Source organism: Delphinapterus leucas, chromosome 12 (assembly GCF_059928025.1).
Source record: "Delphinapterus leucas isolate spDelLeu-1000000601 "Yukka" chromosome 12, BTC_Dleu_Yukka2, whole genome shotgun sequence".
Taxonomy (NCBI): Eukaryota; Metazoa; Chordata; class Mammalia; order Artiodactyla; family Monodontidae; genus Delphinapterus; species Delphinapterus leucas.
Genome location: NC_143140.1, coordinates 73,994,141 through 74,011,029, shown reverse-complemented (window position 1 = coordinate 74,011,029; position 16,889 = coordinate 73,994,141).

The following is a 16,889-nucleotide window of genomic DNA, read 5'->3' as shown; positions in this document are numbered from 1 at the left end:
TTTTGACTGCATTAGCTAAAAATATCTGATTAAAAAAAAATCCTTGAGGCCTACTCAAGACCTGAAGGACTGGGTAGAACTTATCAAGATAAATTGGGAAGAATTTTACTAGAGATCGGGGAACTAGATTGTTAGGTCTAACCAGTGAGACTGTAATAGAGTCGATGGACTGAAATTCCAATATAACTGGAAATTCTAGGTAGAAGGGAAAAGCTGCGGAAGGGAGTCTATGAAGGCAGCCGGGAATTCTGTTGGAAAGGACCTTGTGGTTCATGTTAAGATGTTTGGATTTTCTTTTAAGACAGTGGGAAGCAGAGTCTTAAACAGCTAACTGACTGGATTTACATTTTGGATATCTGAATGCAGTGCAAAGAATGGATTAAAAGCAAGCAAGAGAGAAGACAAGGAGGCAATATGGAAAGCTACCCAGCAGTACAGTGATCCAGATGAGAGGTGATAGTGTTTTAAACCAGAGTAGCTGCAGTGGAAATGAAGGCAGTTGTACAGGTGTTCAGGAGTGGAATCTATTGGATTCAACTTTTTATTGGATGTTGGAGATGAGGAAGGGAGAGGAGTAAAGGAAGATTTCCTAGATTCTGGCTTGGGTAACAGATCCTGCTGCCACTAACAACATAGGAAAAATAAAAAATAGGGGAATTACTTTTTAGGAGGCAAATCAGAAGTTCAGCTTTGGAGAGTGTGGGCATATCTAAGTGAGGATCTGGGGATATGTCTTTTGGGCACAGAGATTTGTCATCTCTTAGCACATTGGAACTACTACTACTAGTGAAAACTATTGGAGGATATTAGAATGACTGGTGATAGTCTTCAAAGTGAGAATAGTAGATTAACTAGAAGAATGAATGCCTTCATGATAATAATCAGAATTTTAAATATGGCTAGAGCAAGGGGAGTCTGTGAAACACTGAGCATGAATGGCAAAATGTATGAGAATGCTTATCCCTCTATTGTTTATGGTAACAGGGAGATGGAATCAATTTAAATGTCCATCATTAGGGAATGGATAAATGTGATGGAAGCATACCATGTATTACTATGCCTTTTTAGAGCGATAAACTAGAGATACATGCACATAAATGGATTGATTTTCAAACACTGCACTAAATGATAAGAGAATACAAAATGAGTTATATAGGACATTGCAATTATGTAATTAAATATACACACTGAAGTTCACACACGCACACACATACACCCATACAAATCATTATATATTTTTAAATGATGTATACATGTCCAATTAAAAATATTAACTACATTACACTGGATATCTATAGAGAAGAGAGAAATGAAAACAATAGGTATTATTTGTAAGTTTGTAAAGAAAAAACATAAAATCAACCAAGAAGGCATGCAAATCATGAGTCTGTATTCATGAAACTATATTCACCTAACGATAGAGCATCAACATGTATAGAGCAAAGGATGTGACGGATACAAAGAGAATTAGAAAAAGTCATATGCTTTGTATTTTATTAGATCCCTGTCAGAAACAGACAAATCAAGAAATGGTATGAAATGGAATATTTAAACAACAGAATATGATATAATTGACACGTATAAAATCCTGTACTCAAAACAGAGGTGTATTCATTTGTAGCTGAACATGTCCCAGGCCAGAAAAGGAAGTCTCAACAAATTCAAAAGAATTTCTATCTTACAGGTCACATACTCTTCCCCATTAGTTCATAAAATCAGAACTCAATTACAATATAGTAGATGAATTAATCATTTAGAATTATATAAATTCAGTTCTAAATTCATGATTAAGAGGAAACAATAATGGAAATTTTAAAATAATTGGAGTTTATATATTGAAAATCAAAACAAAAATTTTTGGAAAATGACTAAAGCGATTACAGAGACATGTATATTTTAAATATAGTTTTAAAAGAATGTAAAATTAATGAGCTAGATAGTCAAAAAACTAAGTAAGCACAGAGTAAACTAAAATAAGAGGAAGGAAGTAATAAAAAGAAAATTAAAACGAAAAGATCTAGAAAACAAATTAACAGTAGAGATGGTCAGCAGTAACAGAAAAGTTAGTTTTCAAAAGACTAAAATTTTTGCAGACCAACTCTGCAAAAATTAATTATTAATGTTCCATTCAGATTAGATATAAATTTATCATTCTTAAGAATAAGTTTAACAATAATATTTAAATGTAAATGAAGAAAATTTTGTTGAAAGACTTAAAGCAATTGCTGAACAATGGAAAGGCTTGTAATATTCCTGAAGAGGAATTCTGGATAAAAAGCCAATTTTCCAAGAAATAATATATTCATTTTCTGTAATTCTAATTAAAATTCCAGCACTTTTTGATTTGGAATCAGTTTTCATATGGAAACATAAAAATCTAAGACTTAGCAAGTAATTCATACAAAGGGAAAATAGTGAGCATTTGTCATTTCAGGTATTGAAATATATTATAATAAAAATTGTATGATATGCAGAGAACTAGCCGTATGTCATTGGAGCAGAGTAGAGATGAATTAAGAGACTCAAATGAGGTAATCTGGTCTCCATTTTTCTGTTTCTGTGAGAGATAAGTCCATATATGGACACATAATGACCACTAGCAGCCCGTTATTTATATACCAGTAATTTAGGAATTAGAGTGGATTGATAGCCTCCCCTCCATTACTTTGTTAGAAAACTGTCTGCAGCTGTGACAAGCATGACAGAGTGATTAGATCCATTGATTGGACATGCTTGGTATATACCTACCAGGGTGATGGTGGGGAGCTAAACACACTAAAATGTAATGGACTAGATGGCTCAGGAAGAGAGGTTCTTGTTCCCAAAGGAGAGTAAAATTGATACTCTGGATTGGTTCCCTCAAACTTCACTCCAGTTTCCTATTTGTCGAAGTTGAAAAACTAAAATTACATCTCCAAGAGTCCACTACAGTGAGGGTATTGGGTATAAATTAGATTCTCACATGAGATTCACCAAAGTAAGGATTAAATAAGAAGGAAGCCAACTTCTTGCAATTTAGGGATGTTTCTGCTGTCAATGTCATGAAAATGTGAGACCTTTTTTTTACTCTGAAGCATCTTTCCACTATCCACTCTGCAGCTTCCTCAGAAGCAGTTGTCCTGCCATCTTTCTTCTAATATAGATCCAGTAGTGGCCTCGGAGAGAGTATCTGGTTTAGTTCTTAATTCTGTATTTTTCTGCGAGTCACTCTGGGAGGCCCAACCTAGGATCCACTTTAGTAAATTCAATAACTTGTAAGCATCCAAATTCCTTTCTGATTAAAATGGCTAGAGTACGTTACTCTCTTGTGCCAACGTATGTGTGAACAAAGGGTGAAGAGATTCTTGGCAAACTCCAACAGATGTCCATACTATGCCACCACTTGCCTGAGAAGCATCCATATCCCTTCTTGTTTCCTTCCATACATGTAATTTCAAAAATTCTGACTACTATAGATTGAAAGAGTTTCAGAGATGATGACTATAACTATGTACCGGCTGTGAGCAACTAGGACACTTGACCCAAATTACATAGCAACAATTGCTGTATTTCCCTTTTATAAGTTATTCCAAATAATAGAATCATATATAAAAGTGGGTTATTTTATGATATATTTTCTGAGAGCAGCTATTTATGTTCTCTTTTTGAAATCCAATGAAATGAAGAATTGCTTGTTATAGGTAATAGTGTAAAAGATGGAATGTATGTGCATGTACCTGTGTAAAATGTAGGTTATGCTTGTATGTATATGGTTTTCACTATGAGTACAATTTCCTAGACTCTAAATTTCATTACTCGGCATTTAAAAAATTACGGGACATTGAATATGTTACAATAAATATTCTGGCTTCTCTCATTTTGAAGCCATTTTCAGATTTAATAACCAAGCCAACTAAATGCATTTTTAACTTTAATATTGCCGTAGAAAATGTGCTAAATAACATTTATTGATGTAAGTACAATAGTTATTAAAATGTCAGTCATAGTCTTCAAATTATACCCAAAAGCATCTGGTGAATTCACTCTAACTATGTTATGAAAAACAGCAACTGGGAGTCAGATCAATGGCCTGAGTTTAGAGCCACAAAAAAGGTACCTGAGAAAAGGCTGCTTTGGGGGATTTTCAGATAGTTGTTTAAATCAAACTAGTTAAATTGAAGAGTGTTCTAAGGATCAGTTTGTAATCGCTCTCTGAAAATAACATGCTCCCATTTCCTCCTCCAGGATATATAAAATGAGAATGAATTAATTATACATTATGAACAATAAATAAATTTTTGAAAGACAATTGGTATAAGAATCTGTATTTCATAATAGAAATACATCAATAGATGAAATTGATGTCCAACAATTTAAGAAAAAAAATCAAAGTCTGTTTATTTCAGTTAAGATTCATCAGTGTTAGAAAAATATATAGAAAAATATATATACTTTTTATTGGTACTACAGTATTGAAGTGTGTTTGGAAAACGAAGAAAAGTGAGGGAAAGTACTCTCTGTATCATAATCCACAGTTCTTAATTTTTACCCGTTCTTTTCTCCATAGGAAACATGTTGTGTCCCTTTGAAATCCATGATAAATTCCTCTGATGCCCTATTATTTAAAAATTTATTTTTTTACTCTAGGAGATATTACAGGAAGAGTTCAAAATATAAATATTTGTACTGACAGTTTTATCGAGATATAATTCATATACCATAAAGCTCACCCTTTTACAGTATACAATTCAGTGGTTTTTAGTAGACTCACAAGGTTATGCATCAGTCACCACAATCTAATTTCAGAACATTTCATCACCCACCCCCAAAAGCCCTATACTTATTTGCAGTCACTCCCCATTTCTTCCTCCTCCCAGCCCTAGCAACTATTAATCTACTTTCTGCCTCTATAGATTTGCCTACTATGGACATTTTATGTTAAATGGAATCGTACAATATGAGGCCTTTTGTATCTGGATTCTTTCATTCAGCACAATGTTTTCAAAGTTCACTCATGTTGTAGATTAAATCAATACTTCATTTCTTTTTATGGGCAAATAAGATCCCATTTTATGAATAACTGGTAACATTATTGTTCTACCTAGTTTATCTTATACCTTTTCATTCCACCCTTTTTCTAATTCTTGTCCTCAATATTATACGTCCAGGACTTTCTCTAATATCTCACACACTCCATAGATAAATCATGCTAAAGACAATCTCTGGTCAAGATTTGATCCTTTTGTCTTTCTAGACCAATATCACACTGATTTAATTATTATTGTGTAAAATGTGTTTGAATTTGGTAGGAAACTCTTCCTTTTTGGTCTTCCTTCTCAGAATTGTCTTATTTATTTACTTTTAAAATTTTGTTTATTTATTTATTTTTATTTATTTATTTTTGGCTGCACTGGGTCTGTGTTGCTGCGCACAGGCTTTCTATAGTTGGGACAAGTGGGGGCTACTCTTCATTGCGGTGCACGGGCTTCCCATTGCGGTGTCTTCTCTTGTTGTGGAGCACAGGCTCTAGGCACGCAGGCTTCATTAGTTGCAGCACGCAGGCTCCATAGTTGTGGCTCATGGGCTCTAGAGTGCAGGCTCAGTAGTTGTGGTGCACGGGCTTAGTTGCTCCGCAGCATGTGGGATCTTCCCGGACCAGGCAGATTCTTTTTTTTTTTTTTTTTTTGTGGTACGTGTGCGTCTCACTGTTGTGGCCTCGCCCGTTGCGGAGCACAGGCTCCGGATGCGCAGGCTCAGCGGCCATGGCTCACGGGACTAGCCGCTCCGCGGCATGTGGGATCTTCCTGGACCGGGGCACGAACCCGTGTCCGCTGCATCGGCAGGTGGACTCACAACCACTGCGCCACCAGGGAAGCCCTGGCAGGCGGATTCTTAACCACTGCACCACTAGGGAGGCCCAGAATTGTATTATTTATTTATATTATTATATTCTTTTGTGTAAAGTTTAGACTAATTTTGTGAGTTTTTATGCCCCCAATCGTACTGTAATTTTAATCAGTTTTGGGAAAATGACACGTTTCCAGTGTAACATTGCTAGCATTTCTAATCCATTAACATCATTTACCTCTCCAAGGTTTTCTTTGCTTACTCTGATTGAGTTTCTAAAAAGGTATTTTGCATTTCCGTTAGGTTATCTACTGATAATTTATAACTGGTAGGCTATTGTAAATGCCACTTATACCTGCCTTCAGTTTTCTAATTAGATATTCCTCACGTTAGAGCAGACACCTCTTTTGCTATGCCTAGATACCTCAGTTTCATTTACCATTTTGTGTGCCCAGCCCTGGGCTTATGCATGTTTGGCTTCTATGGGCTCACCTCTGAGACTTTTTAGAGGACTGTTCCACTTCCTGGTGGAGAGATCTAGGCATACCATAGCCGATGGCTGTCCAGAGTGAAAGTACATAACCAAAGTGGGACCAACTCTGAAATGTAATTTAAACTCTGGACTTCCTTATGGAGTTGGTTTAAGGCCGTGTGACCTTTCCTGCTTTCAATACCATGAATGACTCCAGAGAATGGTGAAACAAACCACCTTTTATGGGAGGGAAAGAAAAGAGAAGTTTGTAGTTTTTTTTGTCGGGAAGATGTAGGTGGGATAATTTCTATTACTCTGAAAATTAGATGTGGAAAAGTGAGGAGATAAGTCTGGAAGTTTGAGAAGAATGGAAAAAGAAGTATACTTTCCAGTGCTTGGGAGAGCAAACTGATTACCAAAATGCACTAAGATTGTCAGACAGTGTTAATATGGAATCATAGTCAGTGTCATCTACATGCGTGAAAACTCAAGTTTATATCAGTAACATAATAGCAGAAGAAAGACTGTAGGAAAAGATCTTGTCAATGGCCTGATTCTACACTCCATTCTTCTTTCTGAATAACCAATTTGACACAGCTGTACCAGTTTTCCTCTCCCGCTGAATTCAGGTCTCCTGGGGCCTCGGAATAACTTTGACTCTAAACTGATGGTTCCCAAGAGCCCTAGCTCACAGAACCTTCAAATTGCTCACAAACCTGTAAAGCTCCATTTTCTCCTTTGATGATCAAAACTCCCCGTCAAAGTAACGCATATTTTTATTGTGTCAACTGTTTGTCTTTATTTAGCCCCACATTGTCCATAATAGCTGCTTGATATTTTTGTGCCCAGGGCTGTATCCTGGATTTTCTGTTTTGTATTCCACCTTCTGTAATCATTTAGTATTTGCTAAACTAGTCATAGGAGACATGCTTGCTTTTTTCATATTTCCTTAAACTCTGAACTTCCTGTTTCAACTTACATATCTATTGGATTCTCTATTTAATACATTCCTTTTTCTAAATTTGATTTTATCTTGCTTTAACTATGCTATTTTACTATTTTTCCCTTGGCTGGATCTTATCCGACCTCTACTGAATTGATAAAATAAAAACAAATAAGTCGATTTGTAAGTACATTCTTTTCCCACAGAATAGTATGTAATAATTGCCTGAGAGGAAAGAAGCTGAAGAAGGCCCTTGTTAATTTACATTTAATTTTAGCCTAGAGGTTCTTAAAGGCAGTGGTTATATCTTCATGTGAATAGGGATATTTAATCAGTCCAGGCTGTCAGGTCAATAGTAGTGCTTATCAAGAAATTTGAGAAAAATGTGCTACCAAGTCCATCCTCCTGCCACAGAAGGGGCAACAAATCAGATATGGAAAGTCAAACACTGTGATTAAAAAGCTCATCTGCCCTAGGGAGTCCTTCATATATATATTTAACATTCAGCTTGGGTTTACTACTGCGAAGACAGCTTTTTTCTATGTCTTAGAGATTTTAACTGCAGTACTTCCTTAATCTGCAGACTGCAGAATTTTTTTTTTCTTTTAAGGAATGCTACTGATTAATAGTATTTTAAAACTTGAAGAGAAGAGAGTCATGTTGGAGGAAGATTTTGGTGATTTTCAAACAAGTATCTTTTACTGGACATGTTGTGAGAGTACCACTTTAAAACATATACATATATAATGTCGATATTTCAGTGTCCTCAACTTAAGGAAGTGTTTGTATCCCTTCTATTTTGTTTTATTTAGTATTTCTAATAGTCTTAGCTTAGGCACAGAAATAAATAATTCACTCTGCCACCGTGTGTGAATGTTCTTTTAAATGCACTTCAATTTTAAAGCTTTAGCCATGAGTAGTAACAATTATGTTTGACAACACCTTACTGGGATGTTTTAGGCTACCTTGGTTTAAAATACTTGAATTCTCTGAATAGCGGAAAAGCAGTTTTTGCTTGTCTTGGCTCAATCCAGCTCCACTTTAGCCTGGCCTTCTTACCAGGGAATCTGGGGAATCCTTGAGTAAGTCTCAGAGTCTTCTGACAATCTCTTAGACTATGAACTGTCAATAAAATTTGGCTGTTTCAATTAATTCTGATATATTTGAGTTCTTAGAACAAATATTTCTTTCCAAGGAATCCATCGGCTAAGGTCTAGAATGCCCTTGCTGTCTTAGCAGCTAGAATTTACCTGTTAAGGTCTATAACTTCTTTTCTCTAAGGCACGACCTGGTTGTTTTCCTAGAATTGGAACCAGGAGGGCAGTCTTTCCTTTGTCTAAGAAGCCTGTTTTCTTTTCACTATGTAATCTGCACTAAACCTTAGAGATGTAACTATTTCTCTTTTCTGAAAAAGGAACTAAACTATATTTACTTCTTCTTTTATTCCAGGACCATATTAGTCATGGTTCTTCAGAGAAACAGAACCAATTATAGATAGAGCTAGAGATAGAGATAAATATTTCTTTTTAAGGAATTGGCTTGGCTCATGAGGTTGTGAGAGTTGGGGTATTTGTAGACCAGGCTAGCAAACTGGAAATTCTATAAAAGTTGACATTTCAGCCTTGACTCTGAATTCCACGTGAAAACAAGCTAGAAACTCAGGTAAGATATCTGTGTTACAGTTTTGAGGATAATTCCGTCTTCAGAAAACCTGTCTTTACTCTTAAGCTCTTCAACTGATTGGATGAACTCTACCTACACTATAGAGGGTAATCTGCTTTACTTGAAGTGTGCTGATTTCAATGTTAATCACATAAGAAAAATACCTTCATAGCATCATCTACACAGGTGTTTCATCAAACAACTGGGCACTGTGGCCTAGCCAAGTTAACACATGAAGTTAACCATCATAAGGATGTTTATAACTCTACCAACCAAATCTGAAAACACATATAATGTGAAATGTTTGTAAGAAAAGATATAAGAAATAGAGTTGTCCAGGAGAAAAAACAAAATATTGCTCTCAGCTCATTTTCCTACAACGGGGTGTAGATTTCTAAAATCTCTTTTCAAGATGGTGCCCAGAATGAATGTGTTGAGCCACACGCAATGAAAATTAACTTATAAAAATCAACAAAAGATCTTCATAAAAGAATCAGGCCAAACATCAAATAGGATTTTCTGGGATTATTCCTGCTTTTACCCTTGGAAATCTCATGCATTCCTCTGTATGAGATTATTTTTCATTGAACACAGATTTTGAACTCCTCTTTTATGTCAGGCCTTGAATAAACTGAACAGTCATACAAATTGGGCTTTTATTTAGTGTATAAAAGTTTTATTTAGTGCATAAAAGAGGAAATGGTGTTACCTATTCAAAAATATTGAAGCATTTTATCCAGATATTAACAATGTGAATAGATGAATTAAGATGAAAAGGGGATCTAGTGATAATTCAGAGATTTCACACAGTGCTTTAAATAAAATACCCTTATAAAATATCCTTTCATTCTGAAAGGATAAAAGGGCTGAAGAAGAAAAAAACCTAGGACCTATAAAAGCATACTTAAAATAGAGTACAGATAATAGCATGCAAGATGCATATTCTGAAATAATTGTTGCAATGGTAAAGATAAGTACATTTGAAGTTACCTATTTTATATTTTCAGAAAAAAATGAGAAAATTTTGTTTGTAAAAGAAGTGCAAACTGAGATAGACAATAATCTGTGATGAGAGAAAAAGAGAGTGAGAAAGAGAAAGCTGATTTTAGGCTGGCAGAAAAAATGATAATTGAATGAGAGAATTATCAAAAACTAGGAGAGTAGCAATGCTGTATGTCTAGATTTGAAAATGTTGAAATTAGATATTTATGGTTCCAGCAATGTAAGATTAAGACAGTTTTTGTTTGTTTGTTTGTTTTTTGGAAATCTCTTTTCAAATAGCAAGACAATGATGAATTGAGGTCCATGATCCTGCAAAAAAAGAGGAATCCAAGATTATGACCCAAGCATTTTCTTTTGACTTATCACTTAAAGCATTTGCTTAATTTAAAACTCAGTCTGTGAGACTGAGCTGCTGACTATCTCATGGAATTCAGAGATTAAATGGAGTGTGTGGCCTACCAAGTAAGAGGTTCCTATACATACATCCCAAGGTTTCAGTTGGAACACTCATAGAGATAAATGGAAGGAACAATGTTGATTCAAATTTTGCCATCTCCCACAGAGACGGAAGGCCAGTTTCAAATCAGTTTAATTCCTATTAGATTAGGGTTATCTTTTCCTACCATAGTTTCTGCTGAAATTGAAAAAAATAAGTTTCTAGAAGAGAGTAAAATCAATAAGAACCTTAAGTTATCTCTACAGAGTTTTTCTACAGAGCTATTTATAATCATTAAAAAATTACTGGGCATGCAAAGAGACAAAATACATTGACAAACACAGGGAAAATGATGTTAGAAACTGATTCACATGAAACATGGACGTGATGCAGTAGTTTTTTTTTTAACATCTTTTATTGGAGTATAATTGCTTTACAATGGTGTGTTAGTTTCTGCTTTATAACAGAGTGAATCAGCTTTATACATATATATATATATGTCCCCATATCTCTTCCCTCTACACATATGTCCCCATATCTCTTCCCTCTTGCGTCTCCCTCCCTCCCACCCTCCCTGTCCCACCCCTCTAGGTGGTCACAAAGCTCTGAGCTGATCTCCCTGTGCTATGCGGCTGCTTTCCATTAGCTATCTATTATACGTTTCGTAGTGTATATATGTCCATGCCACTCTCTCACTTTGTCCCAGCTTACCCTTCCCCCTCCCGGTATCCTCAAGTCCATTCTCTAGTAGGTCTGTGTCTTTATTCCCGTCTTGCCCCTACGTTCTTCATGACCTTTTTTTTAAATCTTTTTTTTAGATTCCATATATATGTGTTAGCATACGGTATTTGTTTTTCTCTTTCTGACTTACTTCACTCTGTAGGACAGACTATAGGTCTATCCACCTCACTACAAATAACTCAATTTCATTTCTTTCTATGGCTGAGTAATATTCCATTTTATATAGGTGCCACATCTTCTTTAACCATTCATCTGTCGATGGACACTTACGTTGCTTCCGTGTCCTGGCTATTGTAAATAGAGCTACAATGAACATTTTGGTACATGACTCTTTTTGAATTATGGTTTTCTCAGGGTATATGCCCAGTAGTGGGATTGCTGGGTCGTATGGTAGTTCTACTTTTAGTTTTTTAAGGCACCTCCATACTGTTCTCCATAGTGGCTGTACCAATTTACATTCCCACCTACAGTGAAAGAAGGTTCCCTTTTCTCCACACCCTCTTCAGCATTTATTGTTTGTAGATTTTTTGATGATGGCCATTCTGACTGGTGTGAGATGATATCTCATTGTAGTTTTGATTTGGATTTCTCTAATGATTAATGATGTTGAGCGTTCTTTCATGTGTTTGTTGGCAAACTGTATATCTTCTTTGGAGAAATGTCTATTTAGGTCTTCTGCCCATTTTTGGATTGGGTCTTTTGTGTTTTTTTTGATATTGAGCTGCATGAGCTGCTTGTAAATTTTGGAGATGAATCCTTTGTCAGTTGCTTCGTTTGCAAATATTTTCTCGCATTCTGAGAATCGTCTTTTCGTCTTGTTTATGGTTTCCTTTGCTGTGCAAAAGCTTTTAAGTTTCATTGGGTCCCATTTGTTTATTTTTGCTTTTATTTCCATTTCTCTAGGAGGTGGGTCAAAAAGGATCTTGCTGTGATTTATGTCATAGTGTGTTCTGCCTATGTTTTCCTCTGAGAGTTTGATAGTGTCTAGCCTTACATTTAGGTCTTTAATCCATTTTGAGTTTATTTTTGTGTATGGTGTTAAGGAGTGTTCTAATTCCATTCTTTTACATGTAACTGTCCAGTTTTCCCAGCACCACTTATTGAAGGGGCTGTCTTTTCTCCACTGTATATTCTTGCGTCCTTTATCATAGAGAAGGTGACCATATGTGCATGGGGTTATCTCTGGGCTTTCTATCCTGTTCCATTGATGTATATTTCTGTTTTTGTTCCAGAACCATACTGTCTAGATTACTGTAGCTTTATAGTATAGTCTGAAGTCAGGGAGCCTGATTCCTCCAGCTCTGTTTTCCTTTCTCAAGATTGCTTTGGCTCTTTGGGGTCTTTTGTGTTTCCATACAAATTGTGAAATTTTTTGTTCTAGTTCTGCGAAATGCCAGTGGTGGTTTGATAGGGATTACATTGAATCAGTAGATTGCTTTGGGTAGTATAGTCATTTTCACAATGTTGGTTCTTCCAATCCAAGAACATGGTATATCTCTCCATCTATATGTATCATCTTTAATTTTTTTCATCAGTGTCTTATAATGTTCTGCGTACAGGTTTTTTGTCTCCTTAGGTAGATTTATTCTTAGATATTTTATTCTTTTTTCTTGCAGTTATAAATGGGAGTGTTTTCTTAATTTGACTTTCAGATTTTTCATCATTAGTGTATAGGAATGCCAGAGATTTCTGTGCATTAATTTTGTATCCTGCTACTTTACCAAATTTATTGATTAGCTCTAGTAGTTTTCTGGTAGCATCTTTAGGATTCTCTATGTATAGTATCATGTCATCTGCAAACAGTGACAGCTTTGCTTCTTCTTTTCCAATTTGGATTCCTTTTATTTCTTCTCTGATTGCTGTGGCTAAAACTTCCAAAACTATATTGAATAATAGTGGTGAGAGTGGGCAACCTTGTCTTTTTCCTGATCTTTGTGGAAATGGCTTTTAGTTTTTCACCATTGAGAATGATGTTGGCTGTGGGTTTGTTATATATGGCCTTTATTATGTTGAGGAAAGTTCCTTCTATGCCTACTTTCTGGAGGGTTTTTATCATAAATGGGTGTTGAATTTTGTTGAAAGCTTTCTCTGCATCTACTGAGATGACCATATGGTTTTTCTCCTTCAGTTTGTTAATATGGTGTATCACATTGATTGATTTGCATATATTGAAGAATCCTTGCATTCCAGGGATAAACCCCACTTGATCATGGTGTATGATCCTTTTAATGTGCTGTTGGATTCTGTTTGCTAGTATTTTGTTGAGGATTTCTGCATGTATGTTCATCAGTGATATTGGCCTCTAGTTTTCTTTCTTTGTGACATCTTTGTCTGGTTTCAGTATCAGGGTGATGGTGGCCTCATATAATGAGTTTGCAAGTGTTCCTTCCTCTGCTATATTTTGGAAGAGTTTGAGAAGGATTTAGCTCTTCTCTAAATGTTTGATAGAATTCGCCTGTGAAGCCCTCTGGTCGTGGGCTTTTGTTTGTTGGAAGATTTTTAATCACAGTTTCAATTTCAGTGCTTGTGATCGGTCTGTTCATCTTTTCTATTTCTTCCTGGTTCCATCTCAGAAGTTGTGCATTTCTAAGAATTTGTCCATTTTATTGGCCTATAGTTGATTGTAGTAAACTCTCATGATCCTTTGTTTCTGCAGTGTCAGATGTTACTTCTCCTTTTTCATTTCTAATTCTATTGGTTTGAGTCTTCTCCCTTTTTTTCTTGATGAGTCTGGCTAATGGTTGATCAAGTTTTTTTATCTTCTCAAGGAACCAGCTTTGAGTTTTATTGATCTTTGCTATCGTCTCCTTCATTTCTTTTTCTTTTATTTCTAATCTGATCTTTATGATTTCTTTCCTTCTGCTAACCTTGGGAGTTTTTTCGTTCTTCTTTCTCTAATTGCTTTAGGTGTGAGGTTAGGTTGTTTATTTGAGATGTTTCTTGTTTCTTAAGGTAGGATTTTATTGCTATAATCTTCCCTTTTAGAACTGCTTTTGCTGCATCCCATAGCTTTTGGGTTGTCGTGTTTTCATTGTCATTTGTTTCTAGGTATTTTTTGATTACTGCTTTGAGTTTTTCAGTGATCTCCTGGTTGTTAAGTAGTGTATTGTTTATCTTCCACGTGTTTGTATTTTTTACAGATTTTTTTCTGCAGTTGATATCTAGTCTCATAGTGTTGTGGTCGGAAAAGATACTTGATACAATATCAATTTTCTTAAATTTACCAAGGCTTGATTTGTGACCCAAGATATGATCTATTGTGGAGAATGTTCCATGAGCACTTCAGAAGAAAGTGTATTCTGTTGTTTTTGGATGGAATGTCCTATAAATATCAATTAAGTCCATCTTGTTTAATGTATCATTTAAAGCTTGTGTTTCGTTATTTATTTTCACTTTGGATGATCTGTCCATTGGTGAAAGTGGGGTGTTAAAGTCCCCTCCTATGATTGTGTTACTGTTGATTTCCCCTTTTATGGCTGCTAGTATTTGACTTATGTATTGAGGTGCTCCTATGTTGGGTGTATAAATATTTACAATTGTTGTATCTTCTTCTTGATCCCTTGATCATTATGTAGTGTCCTTATTTGTCTCTTGTAATAGTTTTTGTTTTAAAGTCCATTTTGTCTGATATGAGAATTGCCACTCCAGCTTTCTTTTGATTTCCATTTGCATGGAATATCTTTTTCCATCCCCTCACTTTCAGTCTGTATGTGTCCCTAGGTCTGAAGTGGGTCTCTTGTAGACAGCATATATACAGGTCTTGTTTTTGTATCCCTTCAGCCAGTCTATGTCTTTTGGTTGGAGCATTTAATCCATTTACATTTAAGGTAATTATCAATATGTATGTTCCTATTACCATTTTCTTAATTTTGGGGGGTTTGTTATTGTAGGTCTTTTCCTTCTCTTGGGTTTCCTGCCTAGAGAAGTTCCTTTAGTATTTGTTGTAAAGCTGGTTTGGTGGTGATGAATTCTGTTAGCTTTTGCTTGTCTGTAAAGGTTTTAATTTCTCCATCAAATCTGAATGTGATACTTGCTGGGTAGAGTAATCTTGATTTTAGGTTTTTCTCCTTCATCACTTTAAATATGTCCTGCCACTCCCTTCTGGCTTGCAGAGTTTCTGTTGAAAGATCAGCTGTTAACCTTATGGGGATTCCCTTGTGTGTTATTTGTTGTTTTTCCCTTGTATTTAAGTTTTGATAATTTGATTAATATGTGTCTTAGCATGTTTCTCCTTGGATTTATCCTGTATGGGACTCTCTGTGCTTCCTGGACTTGATTAACTCTTTCCTTTCCCATATTAGGAAAGTTTTCAATTATAATCTCTTCACATATTTTCTCAGTCCCTTTCTTTTTCTCTTCTTCTTCTGGGACCCCTATAATTCGAATGTTGGTGCATTTGATGTTGTCCCAGAGGTCTCTGAGACTGTTCTCAATTCTTTTCATTCTTTTTTCTTTATTCTGCTCTGCAACAGTTATTTACACTATTTTATCTTCCAGGTCCCTTATCCGTTCTTCTGCCTCAGTTATTCTGCTATGGATCCCTTCTAGAGAATTTGTAATTTCATTTATTGTGTTGTTCATCACTGTTTGTTTGCTGTTTAGATCTTCTAGGTCCTTGTTAAACATTTCTTGTATTTTCTCCATTCTATTTCCAAGATTTTGGATCATCTTTACTATCATTATTCTCAATTGTTTTTCAGGTAGACTGCCTATTTCCTCTTCATTTTTTAGGTCTGATGGGTTTTTACCTTGCTCCTTCATCTGCTGTGTGTTTTTCTGTCTTCTCATTTTGCTTATCTTACTGTGTTTGGGGTCTCCTTTTGCTGGCTGCACGTTCGTAGTTCCCGTTGTTTCAGTGGGTTGTATATGCTTCCTGATGGAGGGGACTAGTGCCTGTGTTCTGGTGGATGAAGCTGATGCAGGAGTTTTTAAACATGGCTTTTAAAATAACTGTGATTAAGATGTTCAAGAGATTAAATGACATGTAATTTTTTAAAACGAACAATTAAGTGACAAGTTTATCACTGTACACATAAAAATACAGTAGCTGAAACTGGAGTCAATAGCTGGGTTCTGCAGAAGATTCTACAGGTGATGAGAGAATCAGAGAACTAGAACTGAGATCATAGTATAATAATGTCCAGGTTAAGAACAAATATAAAAGTATAAAAGGAAAAGGTGTAAGAGACATACAATACACAGAGTTTGAACATATTTTTAACTAGTTTCAGAAAGAGAGGAGAGAGTGACTGAAACATATATTTGAGAGATAACAAGTGACAATTTTCCAAAATTGAAGAAAGAGAGAAAACCACAGATTGAAGATACTCTAAGAAAGCCCATAAGGTTAAATAAAAAGAAAACCATGCCTAAGAACAACATAGTAAAACTATGTAAAACCAGAGATAGAGAAAAATACTGTCTTTAAATGAGCAGCTCTAATACTGATACGATGCAATGGAACTGTAAAAAGAAAAATGGAAGCTAGAAAAGTATGGAATTATATCTTTAAATTAATTAAAGAAATAAAATGCTAAGATATATATATATTTTTACCAAACAAAAATGTTCAGTAATTAAGGCAGGTTAAGAAGTTTTCAAAGAAAAAACTTTAAGCAGTCTTCAGCAAGGCGTATTGATACAGGAAATACTAAAAGGGATTCTTCACTCAGAAGAGAAATGATCCAGATAGAAAGATAGAGGTGTAGAAGGTGATGAAGAACAATAAAAAGGGTAAATACATTGTAAAAAAGACAATACTTACAATATAAATGAAAAATATTAATACCTCATAGAGTTCAGTAATG